The sequence below is a fragment of the Camelus dromedarius genome, chromosome Y (genome assembly GCF_036321535.1).
Source record: "Camelus dromedarius isolate mCamDro1 chromosome Y, mCamDro1.pat, whole genome shotgun sequence".
In the NCBI taxonomy this organism is placed as follows: Eukaryota; Metazoa; Chordata; class Mammalia; order Artiodactyla; family Camelidae; genus Camelus; species Camelus dromedarius.
In genome coordinates this window covers 16,746,110-16,764,061 of record NC_087473.1, presented here as the reverse complement: position 1 = coordinate 16,764,061, position 17,952 = coordinate 16,746,110, and the positions used below count along the sequence as shown (strand labels likewise).

General features: G+C 46.0%; 1 protein-coding gene across 3 annotated transcripts in view; it reads right to left on the bottom strand.

Annotated features, from left to right (window-relative positions):
- LOC105086568 (pseudouridine-5'-phosphatase) overlaps positions 1–17,952 on the bottom strand; it is a 498,657-nt gene that overhangs the window by 252,054 nt on the left and 228,651 nt on the right. The window contains exon 5 of one of the 3 annotated variants that reach the window (XR_010379553.1): positions 9,135–9,363. The exons of the other annotated variants lie outside the window; for them this stretch is intronic. The gene's annotated coding sequence lies outside the window, so the exon portion shown is untranslated. Of the gene's footprint in view, positions 1–9,134; positions 9,364–17,952 lie in introns of those variants that run through there. 3 annotated transcript variants of the gene reach the window in all.

Sequence of the window (17,952 nt, the reverse complement as noted above, 5' to 3'; positions counted from 1 at the left end):
GACACCAGTAGACTGTGACAGTTATGCATTTATAATAGAATATCTGGAGAAACAATCAAAAAGTTGTGCAAAGAGATGCACTAAAAACACTACAGGTCAACCAAAATGAGATTCTAAATAATGTTCAAGTAACTCACTGGAAGGCAGAAAAAAGAAAAACAGATAACAAAAAAGTAGCATACTTTGGCCTGAACATATGAAAAATTATATTAAATGTAAATGGTCTAAATATTCCAATTAAAAGACATTGATATTCATTCATGTTAAATAGTCTCAGAAAGGCAGAAGTAGGGAGAAAAGTCTTGAACTGGATAAAGAGCGGCTACAAACTACTTGCAGCTAATGGTATACTTAACGGTGAAAAGCTGAATGTTTTCCCTTAAGGTAGAGAACAGGGCAAGGATGCCTGTTTCCACCGCTCATATTAGGCACAGTGCTAGAAGTTCTAGTCAGTGCAATAAGAAAGTAAAAGTCATACAGATCAGAAAGAAAGAAATAAAACTGTTCCAAGACCTCACACCAAAACCATGATCCATGGAATAAAAAAATCAGTCTTCACCCAAATGAAAACTTTGGCTCTGTTAAGAGGATGAAAAGACAAACTATAGAGGGGGAGAAATTTTTTTCAAACAATGTATCTGATAAAACACTTGTGTCTAGAATATATAAATAATATTCAAAACACAACAATGAAAAAGCAAACAGTCCAATTGTAACAAGGACAAAAGGCAGAAAGAGACATTTCCCTGAAGAAGAGATACAGATGGCAAATAAGAACACGAAATGATGCTGAACATTATTAGCTGTCAGAGAAACACAAATTGAAACCACAATGAGACATCACCGTACATCTATCAAAATGGCTAAAATGAAAAAATACTGACCATATCAAATGCTGGCAAGAGTACAGATAAAATGAATGCCTCATACATTGCTGATGGGATGTATGGCAATATGGTACAGCTACTCTGAAAAACAAGTTTGGCATGTTTTAAAACAACTGTCCATGCAACACAGACCTCAGCGATTTCACTCCCAGGCATTTATCCTGGGGAAGTGAAGACTTATGTTAACATAGAAACCTATATAGAAATGTTTAAAGCAGCTTTATTTGATCCCCAAATTGAAACCACCCGGATCTCCTTCAGTGGGCGAATGGCTTTAAAAAAAACAGTGGAATAGTAATTCAGAAATAAAAAGGAGCAAATTATTGATACAGAAGATAACCCCTTGACTCTGCAGAGAATTACAGTGAATGAAAAAAAAAAAAACCCAAAAAAACCATGATTCCATTTCTATAATGGTCCTGAAATGACAGTATTGTAGGAAAGAACAAATGAGTGGTTTCCAGGGGTTAAGGAGACAGTAGAGGGCAGGAGGGATGTGGGCGTGGGTAAAAAATGAGTAATAGAGACTATTATATGAATATTCAGAATAATGTGAGGGACCACTGTGGTGATGGAAACACCGTACATCGTAACGTACTATAGTTTTGCAAATTAACACCATTGCAGGAAAGTAGGTACACAGTAAACCTGACGTCTCTTTCATTTCTTAAGATGCTGGGTCTAATACTGCTTTAAAATAAAATATTTAATTAAAATAGAAAAGAATAAGCCTAACGTCAACATTAGCAACAAAAGAGCCTTCAATGGGATGAAGGAATATGTGTGTTCTAAGTTCACATAGATGGTATGTACCATTTTAGAGACTAATAAGAGGATATCAACCCTTTATCAGAAATTCGTGAGATTTTCCTTCCTGTTACTTTTTATTTTCCATGAGGAGGTTACATTTAAAGCTAGGAAATTGCACTCAGATGGCTCCGCGTTGCAAGGCTGTGGAGGGGTTATTTAGCGTAGCCGGGCGAATGTCACACGAGGAATCTGGTCAACGGTGGCATGTGTGGGGTCCTCGGTTAACAAACGCAGAACCGGCGCCATTCCGGTGTGACACGCACCTGCCAGGAAGAGCGCTGCTTCGGATGAGCTCCGCCATTTGTCCACGTTCTCGGTTTATTATGGAAAGAGCTCATTAACGAGGCTCCTCATTGTCCTGAATGAGGACCTCACAGCAGGGGAGCTGCTTTCTGTTCTGTTTTCCTCATTAGTCGGTGGTGAATCGGAGGGCACAGCGGGACGCGAACAATAATGCATTTTCATGGGCTCGCTTGGTCCTAATGAGGACTTGGGGTGATGCCATTTCTCCCTGAGTCACAGGTGCCCTTTGTTCACACCGGAACACCACCCACCATCATTGCATGCTTGGCCACCAAGTACTCGTGGACCCAGAACAACAGTCCACAGTCCAACCTGGACGGACGTCAGAAATAAGAAAGATTCAAATGTGCTTGAAGCTCTTTTGAAACATGGAGTGGATATCTTAGAGGGGAAGAAAAAAGGGATGGATGTTCCATTGGTTTAACCCTCTGAGAAACTGCTTTGAGTCCTTCTCAAGGTCCACCTGCACGCTTCTTTGCTGACAACCCATCTGTACGTGTGCTTTGAAACACTGTGGTTTCAGACTCCATAAGCCATGTGGTTCCCACTGCAGTCTTTCCAGAATCAGGGGAGTCTTTGAGACCACAGCACACATTGGAGTTTCTCGCTTTCAACAAGCTTCTCAGGCCTCCCCTCCCTCTGACAGGTGACCCACCCCTGCTCTATCCCACCTGAAAAACTAACCTGTCGGGCAAGCTGAGGGGCACTGCTGGGAGTATTAGATTGGACCATACGGAATCACCATTTCTGCAAGTCAGAGATAATTACATGTTGACAGTTTCATGTGGTTCGTCCCAGGGGTTCTCCATCAGGGACAACTTTGTCCTCCTAGGGGACTTCTGGCAACATTTGTGTTGTCATAATGGGGAGGCGGGTGGTTATGGAATTGGTGGCTTGAGACCATGGATGTTTCTAAATGTTCTAGAATGCACAGAACAGTAGCCCCCTACCCCCCACTCCCCCAACACACAACGCAAAGACCCACCTCGCCCCAATTCCAATAGCGCCCAGGTGAAGAAAGCTTACTTCTGTTCATGGAATCACGAAAAGCTAACCATGAGCCAAAGATAACCCTTGCAAGCAGTTCTGTTTGCCTTCTCGATTGTTGTAAACCATGGTAACAAGACAGACCACAGCAAAACCAACTGAAACTCTTGTTACCAGGAACCTGCTCACTTCTTTTTATTGTCTGCCTGGCTCCTGGACTCCTGTGGGTTTACAACCATCTGATCTGGAATAAGCATATCCTAAATTAGTGGTTGGAACACAGGGGCAATGTTGTATTCCTAGTTCCCTCACCCCCTCCGAGAGACATTGGCCATGTCTGGAGACATTTTTGTCTAGATTTTGTGTAGATATTTTGTTACCACTGGGGAGGGAGGAGCTACTGGCATCTGGTGGGTGGAGACTAGGGATGGGGCTCAGTGTGCTACAGTGCACAGGAAGCCCCCCAGCAGAGAATCATCTGGCACCAAATGTCAGTAGTGCCACGGTGGAGAAACCTTGGTTCTACACAAAATAACGTAGGATTTAAGATCAGGGACTTGAATACATCCAGAAAGCTCTAATTTGAAAAGATACATGCACCCCAGTGTTCACAACATCACTATTCACAATAGCCAAGACATGGAAACAACCTAGATGTCCATCAACAGATGACTGGATAAAGAAGCTGTGGTATGTTTATAGAATGGAATACTACTCAGCCATGAAAAAGAATGAAATAATGACATTTGCAGCAACATGGATGGACCTAGAGATTACTACACTAAGTCACATAAGTCAGAGAGATAAAGACAAATATGATATCATTTATGTGTGGAATCTTAAAAAAATGGTACAAATGAACTTATTTACAAAGTAGATATAGACTCACAGACATAGAAAACGAACTTATGGTTATCAAAGGGGAAGTGGGGAGGGATACATTAGGAGTTTGGGATTAGTAGATACACACTACCATATATAAATAGATAAACAACAAGGTCCTACTGTAGAGCACAGGAAACTATATTCAATAGCTTCTAATAACCTATAATGGAAAAGAATTTGGAAAAAAAAATGTATATGCATATTGAATTGCTGTGCTGTACACCAGAAACTAACACACCATTGTAAATCAACTATACTTAAAAAAAACAAAACAAAAACAAACAAAGAAAAAACCCAGGGCCCTGTAACCACTCTGCCTGGTTCCAAAGGCTTCTCCACTTACTGGCTGCGTCTGCCCCAGGGCACTTGCTGAAATGGTGGTGTGAGGCGTTCAGCCTCAGGGTTGCAGGGAAGACTGAGGAGGTCAGTACAGGTTGTCCCCTTTAAACAGTGTTTTGTTGAGGACACAGATATTGGCTCGTTACCTCTAGAAATACTTCGGAGATCAAAAGGGCAAAATTCAGAATTTACAGAAATTCATCAAAAGTATCTAGACTGCTGGAGGTGATTTGAGATCCTGGGTTTTGTTTGGGTTTTTTTTTGGGGGGGGGACTTGCACCCAATAGAATAGATGTCATTTCCCTTAAGCAACACACATGCATATTCCAAAAGCAAACGATTTTTCAACAGGAAGTTCACAACAGCCGAACATGATTCTACAAGTTTTATGCAAAGAAAAACCCGCTTGTCACAGGAAAACAGTGAGTTTTATTTGCACTGTTTATCCTCGCTCCAGAGAAACGGCCCCCCTGTCGAAATCAGCAGAGGCTGGACTCCATCAGAAACGAGACACGGAAGCCTCAGGTACCGCGTTTCTGCGTGCGGAGAGGAAGGGCAGGGTCGACCAGCACAGAGCTCGAGGTGTGAGATAAATTGCACCCGCGCTCCTACGAGCGGGTCCTGAGCCCACTGTGTAAATGCTTGCTGGTCTCCCCAGGAGTCTATGTCGCTTCTCCAGCCCGATTCCCTGTCGTCTGCAAGACACACACGCCACCCTTGAGGGGTTCCTGCTTGATTGCAAGGGAGAGAAAGATTCTGCAGGAACTACTTGGATCACACACAAAGATGACAGCTGGTGAGTAAGGAGGTGAATTTTTCTCATCAAGGTGTGGGGCAAACAGCTGGCTGCGTCCTGATGCCCTCCTCACCTCCGGCAGGGAAGGCAGAACAATCTTATCTGGGGAGGGCACGCCGCCTGGCAGTTCTGCCATGCCTGTCTGGCCCTTCATTAATCCTCGGGGGCTGCAAATCTCTCTGATAACAAGAATATGAATAATTGCCCCCTCCGTCTCCTTTTACCTCGCCGGATGCAGAGAGCACAGATACAGTTATCTGCTGGGTAACATATTTGATACTGTAGCTTCCTGTCCAAAACTCTCACACCAAAAGGGAAAATAGGTAACAGTGTCCACTTTTCGCCAGTTCCTGTAAGAAGCCTTGGCTCTCCTTGTAACTGAGGACCACGGCTAGACACTGAGAGGTGCAATGAGCTAGTATCTGCTAGAGCTTCAAAGAGGGCATCCCCGTGTGGCGAACAATCCTCCCCACAAAGATGCATTTTGAAAGGACTATTCTCGAGCAAAGAAGAGACGCTTTGGGTGGGTTTTAATGAGGCCAAATGAGACGGGCTGGGGGCTGTGAGAAACGGAACGGCTTATCAGACTGGGAGGGGGGTGCAGTGAACGTTTGTCTTTTTGCTCCCTTTTCTGCCCGAGATCCTCGCTGTCCCCAAAATGCCAAAGGTGGGATGTGCTAAGGGGGCGGTCTTGACAGGGGAGGCTGAACAAGTCGTTTCTCTGCAATACGACCCAAGCCTCACAGACAGGATGGAGACGGAGAAGCAGGGATGCAGGTATGTGAGTGAGCTTGGTCTGGGTGTCAGGGCCAGGCGCACTCGGCCTCCTGCCACACTGTCCTCAGTGTCAGGAGACGGATCCTGTCCACCTTCACCTGCGTGTCTCCATCAGGCTGGCAGGAGCAGGGGGCTTGGGGCTGGCTGCAAGGGCCACGACGTGTGAGTCAGCCCCTTGGGAAGCGGCTGCTTCTGTAAATGTCACAAGCAGGGAAGAGAGAATGGTTTGCATCCTCACTGTTGAAGGCAGCCCTCCAAGTGTGCAGTCCCTCGGCTGCGGGAGCTTCCGAGGTGGCAAGGGACCCCCTTTAAACTCGGAGAGGAGAGAAATTAAAGAAAAAAAAAAAAGACAATTCTCAACAGAGCTGATGAAGGCAAGGTAGTTTTCCATTTAGGATTCAGGAGTGGACCGTCTCCCTTTGTAGGCAATTTAGCTGCCATCGGGCAGGGGTTTTACAAATGCGTTTGCAGAATCACCTTCCAGCAGCTGGATCCTGTGAACTTGGCTCCCTTCAAATGGTGACTTTCTATTTATTTGTTATTCCTAGAAGAGGGGTGCATACGTCATGTGTGTTTTATGCTGCTTCCCCGCAAGGTTGTAAGTACTGGGTTATACAAGGGGACCCCGAGGGCGAGGCTGGCACCCTCCGGGAATCAGATTCCCTTCCTGGGACACTTCAGGAAAGGGGCCTACTAGGCCCGAGAGGATGGGGATGGTAAGGGACGAGGACCGCTGCCCCACCGTCAGGACCAGCAGCGGTCCACTCCCAGAGGGGAAGGAATGCCCTGCTCGTTTCTGTCGTCGCACAAATTCCGCCTGGTCCGTTCTCCCGTCCGCCTTGATGCATTTTCTGTCCCTGCACCGTGCCCGTTACCCCAACTTCTGGGAACTATGTCTTTGGTCAGGTCAGCAGTTAATCTGTGCAAACCACAGAGTGGAATGAGTGTGCCCGCTCGGTGCCCCGGCCCCTCACTTTCCAGCAGTACCAGTGATATCAGAGAACGTTTGTGTGAGCAAACAGCAGAACAGACACGCAAGGACGGGCGAGACAGACAGACACCGATTCAGGGAAAGGATTAAAGGCAAAACTCAGAGGCGCTGTCGTAACCCTGGGCAATGGTGTCACCGGGTTGCCCTCAGACACGGACCAGGGCGTCACATTTTACAGGATTGCCGTGAACAACCACATTCAATTCCCCTCTGGGAGAGCCGTGCCACAGCAACAGCCATCCTCTCTCCCACCAGTTCTAACACCTTATCAGAGTGTAAGTCGTCATTTCTGGTTTGATTTGACTCAGGCGGTGATAGCTCTGATGGGTTTTCTGTCCAACAGTCACAAGGCGCTCTTTTCAGAGCCAGCCCCTTCTCTGCAGGTACCTGCTTCCGTGCATAAATCAAACGATGCTGTGTTATCCGTGCCTTTACTTTACTTTTGAGATCCCTCCATCCTGTGATGCTTTACACACGCATATGAGAAGTTAATCAGCTTATCTTGCGATCCAGAGATGCATTTCCAAGGGAGTTTGCCGTTTCAATAACTGAATGTTCCTCTTCAAATTACACCTCCTTTCCTCATGTTTTTCATTCTCTCAGAAGCACACACTTGTTGCACTTTAACTGCATCGTCTCCCAGGACGGTGTTACAGTCTCACACCCACGCCCTAGGTCGGATCCTTCCTGCCGTTAAACAGTCACCGTCAGGTAACTTGGCTGTCAAAGAAGTTCACGTTCACTCCTTAACGCTACAAACCTGTGTTTCAACTCAGTTTTCACTCGATATATTAACTTGGACTCTCCATTTGTGAGTTCAGGATTTGCAGGTACACACTAGTACATATAAAACAGATAAACAACAAGGACCTACTGTAGAGCACAGGGAACTGCATTCAATATCATGTAACAGCCTATGATGAGAAAGACTATGAAAAGGAATAGATATGTGTGCACGTGCAACTGAGTCTCTACGCTGTGCACCAGAAATTGACACAACGTTGCAAACCAACAATACTTCAACTAAAAAATGTATTAAGTTGGAACAAGAAATGATGAATATGTCAAACTCCTGCATCTCATATGATCCACCCCTCTTCCCCTGCCCCCCTTCCCCCCAACCCCACCATCACCAAGCAAAAAATTCCTAGTAACTGTGTCAGGGAGACCTTTTTACGTAGTGACAAATGGTCAGCAGCCTCTATGATAAACTGGTGCGGGTTTAATGGCGAGGCACGTGCCTGGCTCTACATTCTTACCCACCGTACGCGTCTCTCTTCCAAGTCAATGGAACCAGAACACGCCTTGTTCATGCTCCTCTTGGGATGTCCAGGTTCTTTCTCTAGACATCTCATGCCCTCTTTAAAGTCTCAACCGGATCCAACCCCCTCCATGAATACGTAGCCCTCCAGCTCACCACCCCCTTCTTTTCTAAAACCCCGTAACATTTATGGCACAGGATAGTTGTTCAGTCAGCTCCAGCCCACATCACTTGTATTGGTCATCTACGTGCCCAGCAAAATGCCTGGCCCCAGGGGATGTGCTCAGTGCCCGGGTCTTTGAGTTTAAAATCTTGACACAGAAACAGAGATGATGCAGAGAAACATACAAGGCGCTTGCTTATAAATATCATGAGTCCCACATCAAGAGCGGGGAATCTGTGTAAGACACTCTATATTCTTTTCTCAGTGACGTTCCCAGCCGTTGCTCAAAAGAAAAAAAATGAGAAGGAAAGGATCACAGAAAAGAAAGGAAAGAAAAGAATGAGCCTCACTCTGGATGAACACTCTCTGTTCCTCTGCACAGACGCTGGTTCCTTTCCTCTGTAACAGCACCCACCTTTCCGGGAAGAGCTGCTGTCCGAAGGCTCAGCTCACATTTTAAATATTTCAAGCATTCTTGGCCACCTTGAGTCTCCGAATCTACAGCCTTCTGAGCAAAAGAGGAGCACATAATGCATGCTTCTGGACCTCAGATTAAATCACCTGACGCACTGGAAGTTGGGCACCTGTCCCCTGCCCACCGGTGCCACCTTGACTGCTGCTGTTGTCCGCAGCCTGAGTTCAGTGACATCCATCCTATCGCTGGGGTTTGTTCCCCAGCATCTTAGAAAGCATTCCACACCACTTCCTATATCTTGTTAAGTCAACAGAAAAGTGTTACACTGCTTTCCAAACCCAGATTTTTCTCAACTTCCTCCTGGGGGCTATGACGGGAGGCATTTGTAACAGTCTACGTTTCCATCTCTCTCTCTCTCTTCTTAATTTACACTGGAAGATGACAACAACACTCTGTCAGCATGTCACTGGTCAGCGTTCACACGTCTTACCTGGTCGATATGGCTTCCAATCGGGAGACAGAGCACCCGAATGATCCGACAGCTGCTTGAAGACCCAGCCAAGAATCCACCAGCACGTCGTTGGAATTTTGAACAACCTAACGTGGAACGCGATGTAAATGGTGACAAGAGGGCATAGAACTGCTCGATCTGCCCTCAGACAAACGTGTGTTCTTTGGACCTTGGGCTGGCATCTAGATACAAGCTGAACTACCTGCACATCTGCTGTTGGTGCAACGGCGTAGATCACCTGGCAAAACAGACCACACGCCAAACTCTTTATTTCGGTGGGCACCCAGGGGACAAAAAAAAAAAAAAAAAAAAGAAGGGATGTCTCATGGTTGGAGCGAATTTCCCGATTCCTTGGTCTCTCACTGTCATATTGGGTTTGGCTTTGTGGGCTGTGGAATATAATCATTTTCTAGGATGCTGTGCTGTAGGGCCGAGTCCAACGCAAAGATGTGACTGCCGGGGAACAGAATGTGCCGCCCCCAATATGTGATTGGCAGGGTTGCAGACGCACTGCCCCAGAAATTTGCCCCTTTGGTGTATTGATTATTTTGAGCTGTGGGCACTTGACAAACAGCAAATGCAGGGAGAGGCTTTCTCAAAACTGCCCTTTGTCTGCCTAAAGATGGAGCCTCCAAAAGGGGAGCTGTCATCAGTCCCCTCCCCGGGAGCTTTATCAGCCAGGTGGGTTGGATTCTCATCACGGGACAGGGGTCTGGAGACGCGGTCAGCTACACCTACAATGTAGGGAGGACAGATGCAGACCGAGGTGTGGTCCGCACCAGAGCTGGACGAACTTGGTCACAAACAGCCACTCGTTCTCCTGAGGTTCCTCCGTGTACCCGTGAGGCAGATGCATTAATGAACTTTAGTGTGATTTTCTCGTGTTAATCCGTCTTTTATGACAGGGGTCTCAGAAGGGAACTCAGAAGGGTAGAGGGGAAATTATTCTTCCTCTGCGACACAATCCTTTATGTAACTTAGGTCATTATTTTCCCTGAAACCGTTTTACCCAATTTTCCAGTGTTTGTGGCATAATTGCCTGAGACCAAAATGGGGAGCATAATTTCCTATTTGTTGAGAATGCAACTGTATGGTGGTTAATGACTTTCTTCTCGAGACTAATTGTCTTTGATAACCTGAACTTATTATATATTTATGGGTAAACTATTTGGTCTTATTTTAATCATCGGACTCAAGTAGACTACCTTTGTAGTTACTGCCAAAAGCTTGGGGAAAGATACGTGATCAATGTTGAAGCCGATCAATGTTTTTTACAGCTTGGCTAGCCACTTTGACCTAATCCCCATGAAGCTAATTTCAGCTAAATATCAAACTGTCCTCTGAGAAGGTCTACTGCTGCTCCAAGAAGGAAGTGGAAACAAACAAACTCATCCTCATTCCGAGTCACCCCACTGGGATTCCATTTCCCGTTGTCCGGGGCTGAAGCACCAGTGTGTGAGTGTGGATTCAACCTTGCAGCTCTAGAACGGCAAATCTGTCCTGCAGGAGACTTTCCACCTGCCGAACACAGAAGACAGAGCTGTCCCAACATTCTGCTGAATGAGTGGTAGCTGGGTTTTTTTTTGTTTTTTTTTTGTTTTTTTTTTTACTATAATTATCCTTTGAATTCTTCCATAAACTAATTTTAAATCCTCACGAGTTGTGCCTGAGACACGGTGCCCCTAACTGCATTTGACAGAGTGTGGTGGTGCATGGAGTTGGGCTCTGCAGGAAGGAGACTGAGGCTGCAATTAACATGGCACCAGATTGATCAGGATCAATATCTGTGACGAGAACAGGACACAAGCAGGACAGGGCAGAGGGACAGGTGGAGCCCATGGAATACAGGCTGCTTTTCCAAGCTGGGAAGGCAGGGAGACGGACTCTTCCTAATGACTCGGGAGAGGGACACAGCCCTGCCAGCACTGAGACCCGCGTCAGGCTTCTGACCTGCACAACTGTGAGGTCACAAGTTTGGAGCACTTACCCACCATGTGTGCGCTGATTTGCTACAGCTGTGGCAGGAAACCCACCCACCTAGTAAAATGTTCACGGGAGAATTTGTGTGACACAGGTCTTCCGTGGAAAATTCCTGCCACTTATTTGTGTGTGAACATTGTCATAATAAAATGTTAGGAAGAAATTAAAACTAAATTATCGAAAATAAGAAGGTAGATGACCACAGAAGTTACCTGGGATTCACTTCAAGGGAAACGAAAGCACCTGGTTCTAGAGTCAAACAGGGGATTTTGGAAACCAAAGAGGCAGAAGATGGGTGGGTGCTGCAGGCAGGCTAACAACCTGACTTCCTCATATACGTTTTCAGAAGCACCCTGTATTTGCAGAGCCTACTCAGAAACCTGATAGCTTTTCAATCTCTCCCTCCTCAGAGGGCAGAGTAAGGCTTATTTATTTATTCCTGAGCAGGTTACAGGTTTATTCTGGAGAAGGCTGCATTGCCCAACCCCAGGAAGCTTACAGAATGGTTCGGTCCTCTTCAAAGGATTCCTGGTGAATCCTACGTCCTCCCTCTCGGCTATGTTTCTTGGGATGGTTTTATGCTCCGTAGAGGGTCTTCGTCTGTCCCTCAACCAGGCTGCTCTTTGGCTGGTCTTCCTCTTCATGTGTTCCTGCAGAGCCAGGGCCCCACTGCCCACAAGGTCTGAGAACCACAGGGCCATCTCCAGAAGTCAGAAGGTCCTACTGGGGGTCAGGAGGACCCCATTCAACAACACGAAGGCATCTGGATTCTTTCGTTCATTCATCAAGGAACCTCTCTCGTGGTCTGGGCACTCTTCTAGGTTTGTGTGAGTTGGTGATTGCTGTGTGACTAATTTCCCCCAAACTTGGCCACTCAAAACATCAAACATTTATTATCTCCCAACATGGCGGTAGATTTCTTCAAGGCTAGTGATTCCAGAGAGAGTCAGAGACATGCACAAGATGGACTGCATGGTCTTTTAAAATCGAACCTTGGAAGTGGCATTCCCACCATTTCTGCCGTATTTATTTCCCTAGAAGTGAGTCACTACACCTGGCCTTCTCTCAAGGGGAGGGGAGCAGTTACACAAGGCTGTGAATACCAGGAGGCAGGGCTCACTGGAGGCCATCACACACTGTCTGCCACGGTCCCCTCTCTGGCCCCTGGTGGTGTATGCCCCTCCTTCCATAGATTCACCCCTTTCTGAGGTCTCCGTGAGTCTAGTGCTCTAGGTAAATAACTCAGAAAGTGTGTAGGAGTCAGGTGACAAACTATAATAAATAATAAATAATGAGCAAGGAAATTAACACACCTTGATAGTTAAGTGGACCGTTTTCAAAGAGGTCACCTATCGCACTGGATAAAGAGTGATGGAAAGGAAGTTTCACATATTGATGTATGGGTAAATCACACTGGCTTACGCCTGATTTAGCTTGAACTTTATGCCAACCAGCACAGCCTGCCTTATTATGGCCTGTCAAACATACGTTGTACACCTGCTTTAACTGGTAAAGAAAAGAACGCATTTAAAAATCAAAACAGAGGGGAGGGTGTAGCTCAGTGGTAGAGCACGTGCTTAGCATGCACGAGGTCCTGGGTTCAATCCCCAGTAGCTCCATTTAAAAAACAAAATAAAATAAACTTTAAAAAACTAATTACGTCCCCGTCTGAAATAAATAAAATAAAATAAATGGAAATTTTTAAAAATGAATAAAAATAAAGATGCAGTAACTGTGGTTCAGGCATTCAAAATGGAGCCTGGTGGCCACGGTGGATGTGATTTTAAACACCTTCCTGCATCCCTGAGAACTGGAATTTTCTGAAAAGTATCAAACTCAAGGACAACACCAGCTGTTGTTCTCAAACTATCTGCTAGCAGCTGCCAGCTGCCACCATATGGTCTCAAGGTCTTCCCTTGTGACTACGCAACCACTTCCGAACCCAAGAAATCTTTATTTAAACAAGCACCCTTACTTCTTGCCAGTTCCAATTATAATTCTTGACAAACCACTTATGTAATTCTGTGGGTTTTGCCTTTAAAAATCTCCCCCACTTTGCAGTCAGGCAGGACACCATTGAAGGGCTTCTCGAATCTGTGTCTCCCGAGCTATAGTCCCTTAGTTTGGCTCAAATAAAAGTCTTTTTTTAAATTTCTATCATAGATTGCTTATTGATGATTTCTGTCGACAGGAGGAAGACTCAGCAAGCTGGCTGGCAGCCTATGTGAAGTCAGCCAATTCAGACAAAGGTATATGCCTGTCCAAGACCTTTTGGTCAGACAGGACAAAATAAGGAGGAAGAAAAAAAAATTATGTGTATATTTGTAAGACCAGTAGAGCAAGGCTGGTTAAGAACATGGTGGAAAATGCACCGAAAGGAACAGAGGACCCCACTGAGGATGAAGCTTATGCCCTCCAACTCCACTCTCCATGGCAACAGAATGCTCTCACGTGCCGATTACATCTCATAAGAGTGGTCCCTGCAACTGTCAAAGTGGCCACTAGAACTGAAGCTGCTCCTGCTTCAGTTAGCGCCCACCAGAGACAGCAACCTGGAGAAGAGGTTGGGAGGGGTGGGTGAAGCCACGAAGGAATGCATTCCAAGCTCGCGTAAAAGGTGAGAGCGCCCATCACACGGTGCTTCCTCTAGCAACCTTGGTCAAGCAAGGCTGAGCAATACAGAAGGGAGCTTCCTATCCACGTGACCCCACCTGTTCTTCTCTCCAGCATCATCATTTGGAAGGACCGTCCTCTAAAGAAAGGGACACTTGATGCTTAGATGCCACCCCCCCCCCAAGCCCTGATCCCCATCTGTGACTAACACCTATTCAGAGTGTGGCAAGGCCGGCCAGTGAAGGCTGTTCGGAGGAATATCCAACACATTAATAGAGAACGATGGAGTGGCGAGGTCTTAAGCCCCGGAAACTTCAAGAAGGTGAAATCGGCTGGACCTCCAAAACACGGCTGGATACGACATGAGCCTGCTGTGTATACACTTTCTCTCCCTCCCCTGAGCTCCTCCTACCTTACTGCTCTCCCGGCCGCCATCCCTATGCCTTCCACCACCTCACCAGGAGCCTGAGGGCTTCGCCAGCATCACTGGACAAGAAGTACGAAGCGCCAGGTTACAAGTCCCAGCAGACGAGGTCCCAGCTGTTAGAGCGCGTGCTCCTTCCCCTTTAGACGCCGATGTAAAGACCATATTCACATTCACACAAGACTGACTTCGTTTCATTTCCCCTTGTTCTTCAGGGGAAGTCCTGGGTTAATAACTGCAAAGAATCTAAGATTTTACTGTAGATCCTGTCCAACAAATCCGTCGACCAGAGCTTCACAGAAGACAAGAGACTCGTGGCTCAGAGACAAAAGGTTGCCTGTTCTCACAGCAATAGCAGGAGGCAGAGCAGCATTCGTGCCGCTGACTACAGGTAACACAGGGAGGGCTGCGTGATGTCTGCACACACAGGGGAGTTTGTCACGGGAGAGGAACCCTGTGCTTAGGGAAGTCGACCTGGACACTGATAATGGGCTGTAAGCCTTGTCGGATCTTTCTTCTAAGGGAAGACATTATCTTTATTAAATTAGTGAGCACAATAAGCAATGAATAGAGCAAGGCTGCCACTGGGTTTAGAGGAAGACATGCTCTCTGTCTCCCAAGACTGCGAGCTATACAAACATCCTCGAAAAGATAGTCGAGAAAAAAAGGCTGTCCGTATAGCATCCTGCTTGCAACACGTGCAGAAATGCAAGAGACCCCGGAAGAACCATCTCCCCACATCTTTCTAATGTGGCTTCTTGAATAAATAAGAAAATGATGTAAAGGACGATAAAGCCTATGCTATGTGAAAAACAGAGACATGATGACTCTCAGCCTTCATGGAAAATAGGGTGAGAAACTCCCCAGAGGTCAGCAGCCGGTTTCAATGGTGCTTTCCAGTACAAATCCTAAAAGAAAATTGATGTTCAGACAGCTTAGCGGCTTGCAACTGTGAGTCATCTTGGCCATCTGAATTGTGGAGTTAATTGGCCCCATAACCTCCGTGAAAAGAAGTGATTCAACATTATTAGCGATCCCACGTCAACGTCTTGTGGGCTGCGGGAGTGCCCGCTTCCTAGCCCACAAGAAGGCCCTGAGTGCAAGGCCACTGTTGACTATGAAACGTGGCACTTTTAATGTCACTGGAGATGTCTGAGGGATGGGAGCGGATGACGGTTTGCTTTAATTAGGTTCAGAGGGTGTGCGTGACTGCACGCGTGTGTGCACGCATGCATGTCGAGGAGCTAGCTGTCAGCAAGGCCTTTATTATGACTGGTAGTTAGGACTGAAGTTAACCACTTAGGAGCACTCAAATTATGGATGAGGAAGAATGAATAAAAAGAAAGATCAAACGTTTCCTGGCCAATGACGGGAAAACACCCTAAGGTGACTGCGCCAACAAACCGTTTTCAATTTTTGTGTTCAGTTACTCTCCACGAATCCATTATCCCAACAGTCCTACGCAGGGCGTAGAAAATGCGTAAAGAAGTCACTTTAAAATGCGTTATATTTTGTAGTTTATATCTGACAGGATTACATCCAGATCTGTTTGGATTATGGACTCATACGTGACTGCTTATAATCTAAGACAAAATAAGACAGTGAGGGAGGGACAGAGGGAGAGAAAAAGAGATTATCACTCAATCATCCCTTAAAGTTATTCGCCTCATCTGAGTTTTCTGGAAGAAAGCAGAGATCACATAAACGGGTGAGATGTGCCCAGTGGAAAGGAACTTTTCGTCCAGATTGTTGGACGTGTTCGCCGTGTAGCCCTGGTGGGTACAGAGCAGATGGTACAATCTCTGCTGCCTTTGACAGAAAACAGTTTGATCTCTACTGGTTTACGGAAATAATTCTCAGCCCAAACGAGGAATTAATGATGGAGGGGAAGAATGTTAAATTGCTACATCTTTTAAAGAATGACACTAAAATAAAAGGAAAGAACTCGATAAGTTAAGAGGCTGCTGTTAGACTAACCCTAAAGGTGATCTTAGTGACAACACCCCTAACTGTAGTCATGACAGCACACACTAAACTGCATATCTTGGTGACTGTACCAAAGTGTAAAAGGAAATCACGAGACCGCATGCAATTGAAAATATGATTAAAAATCACGTGTATTTGGCTCCAGAGTGAGAACAGAAGTATCAGTTCTTTGTCATAGCAGTACCTGCTCTAAATCCAACCCCCTACACACACAGACAAAGATCCCTGCCCCTGCTATTCACATCCTCGTGTAATTCTCTCCTACGTGGCGTCAGCATGGGTTGGTTGGACCAAAAGGACACTACTCTTTGCACAGTGATGGTGAGGGACTCCCAAGGTTAGGTCATAACATGCAAGGTTGTTTCTGTCACTCATGCCGAAGACAGCCAGCAGCCGTCTTGTAAGGACACTCGTGCAGCCCGATGGAGAAGGCTACGTGGCAAGTAAGCGAGACCTTCCTCTAGCAGATAGTAAGGAACTGTGACCTTCAGAAAACAGCCATGCAAGGGAGCCGTCTTACAAGCAGATTTTCCAGCCCCCGTCAAGCGTGTCCTAGCTGATAGCTGACCTTATGAGCTACCCTGAGCCAGAATCGCCCAGCTCAGCCCCTCCAACGTTACCAACGCACAGAGACTGTGAGAAAATGAATGTGTGACACTGTAAGCCACTCTGCTGCATGACGCTTTGTTACAGCACATTAGATAACTAACTGATATAATGACCAACACCATCTTCTACGCTGGGAACAAGATGAAAATGCTGCGAGTGAAACCAAGCAGGACCCTCTGTGGCCTTCTTGGGGACAGACACCTTCCCTCTGTGTCCCTCTCTCTTTTTTGTAGAAACGCTTTAGTGTCCTAGGCCTTCCCCCCCAAGTTCCAAAGAGCAAATTTAATCTCAGAAGTGAGGCAATGTAGAAACAAAGGAAAACAGTCCAACAAGACAAAACAGTAAAAATTTAGCCATTAGACAAAGTCAAGGACCTTGAGTTTCCCCTCAAGGGCTACAGATCGTATTCTGAGCCACATCCTTTGAGCTGTTTTGCAGATGCTGAGACCCCCACCAGGTGGAAGAAGTTAACTGCATGCTGACCACCGGCGTGGAGACCCCAGACCAGGTGGAACCAGAAAATTGATGACGTTGACTCCTGCTGACCTCACCACCATCCAATCAGAACAAAGTCCACAAGCTAATCATGTACCCCATGACCCCCTCCCTCACCCTGTCTTTAAACATCTTTCCCTGAAAGTCGTCTCGGGAGTTGGGGTCTTTCGAGAACTAGCTGCCCATTCTCCTTGCTGGGCGCCTGCAATAAACACTGCACTTTCCTTCACCACAACCTGGGTGTCAGTAAATTGGCTTTACTGCACACGGGTGAGCAGACCCAAGTTTGGCTCGCTAACAAGACCATGGCTGAGCTGAGAAGTATTCAGTGCTTCAGACACTGTTTGAATGTTTCAATGAATCGGTGTTCAGTGAAACTGTGGTCAATGACACCGACGGTCAGACTCCTAAAATAGTCACGTGTGTACATCGGCTGGCTTGATGCCATTCTGGAAGGTATTACAGCCAATGGACTACAATGCAGAATATTTCAAAAGAAAAATCAGTGTATGAAGTATTTTTTCATCATTCTCACACGTCCATGTTCACATTTGAGAAAAAGATATAATCAGATTTTGTTTGAACTAGACAAGCTGATTCTAAGGTTTATAAGAGGGAAAAAAACATGCAAAAAAGCCAGTAAAATTTAAAGTAAGCCAGAAAGAGAAAGAAAAATACCATATGATATCACTCATGTGTGGAATTTTAAAAAAAGAAAAA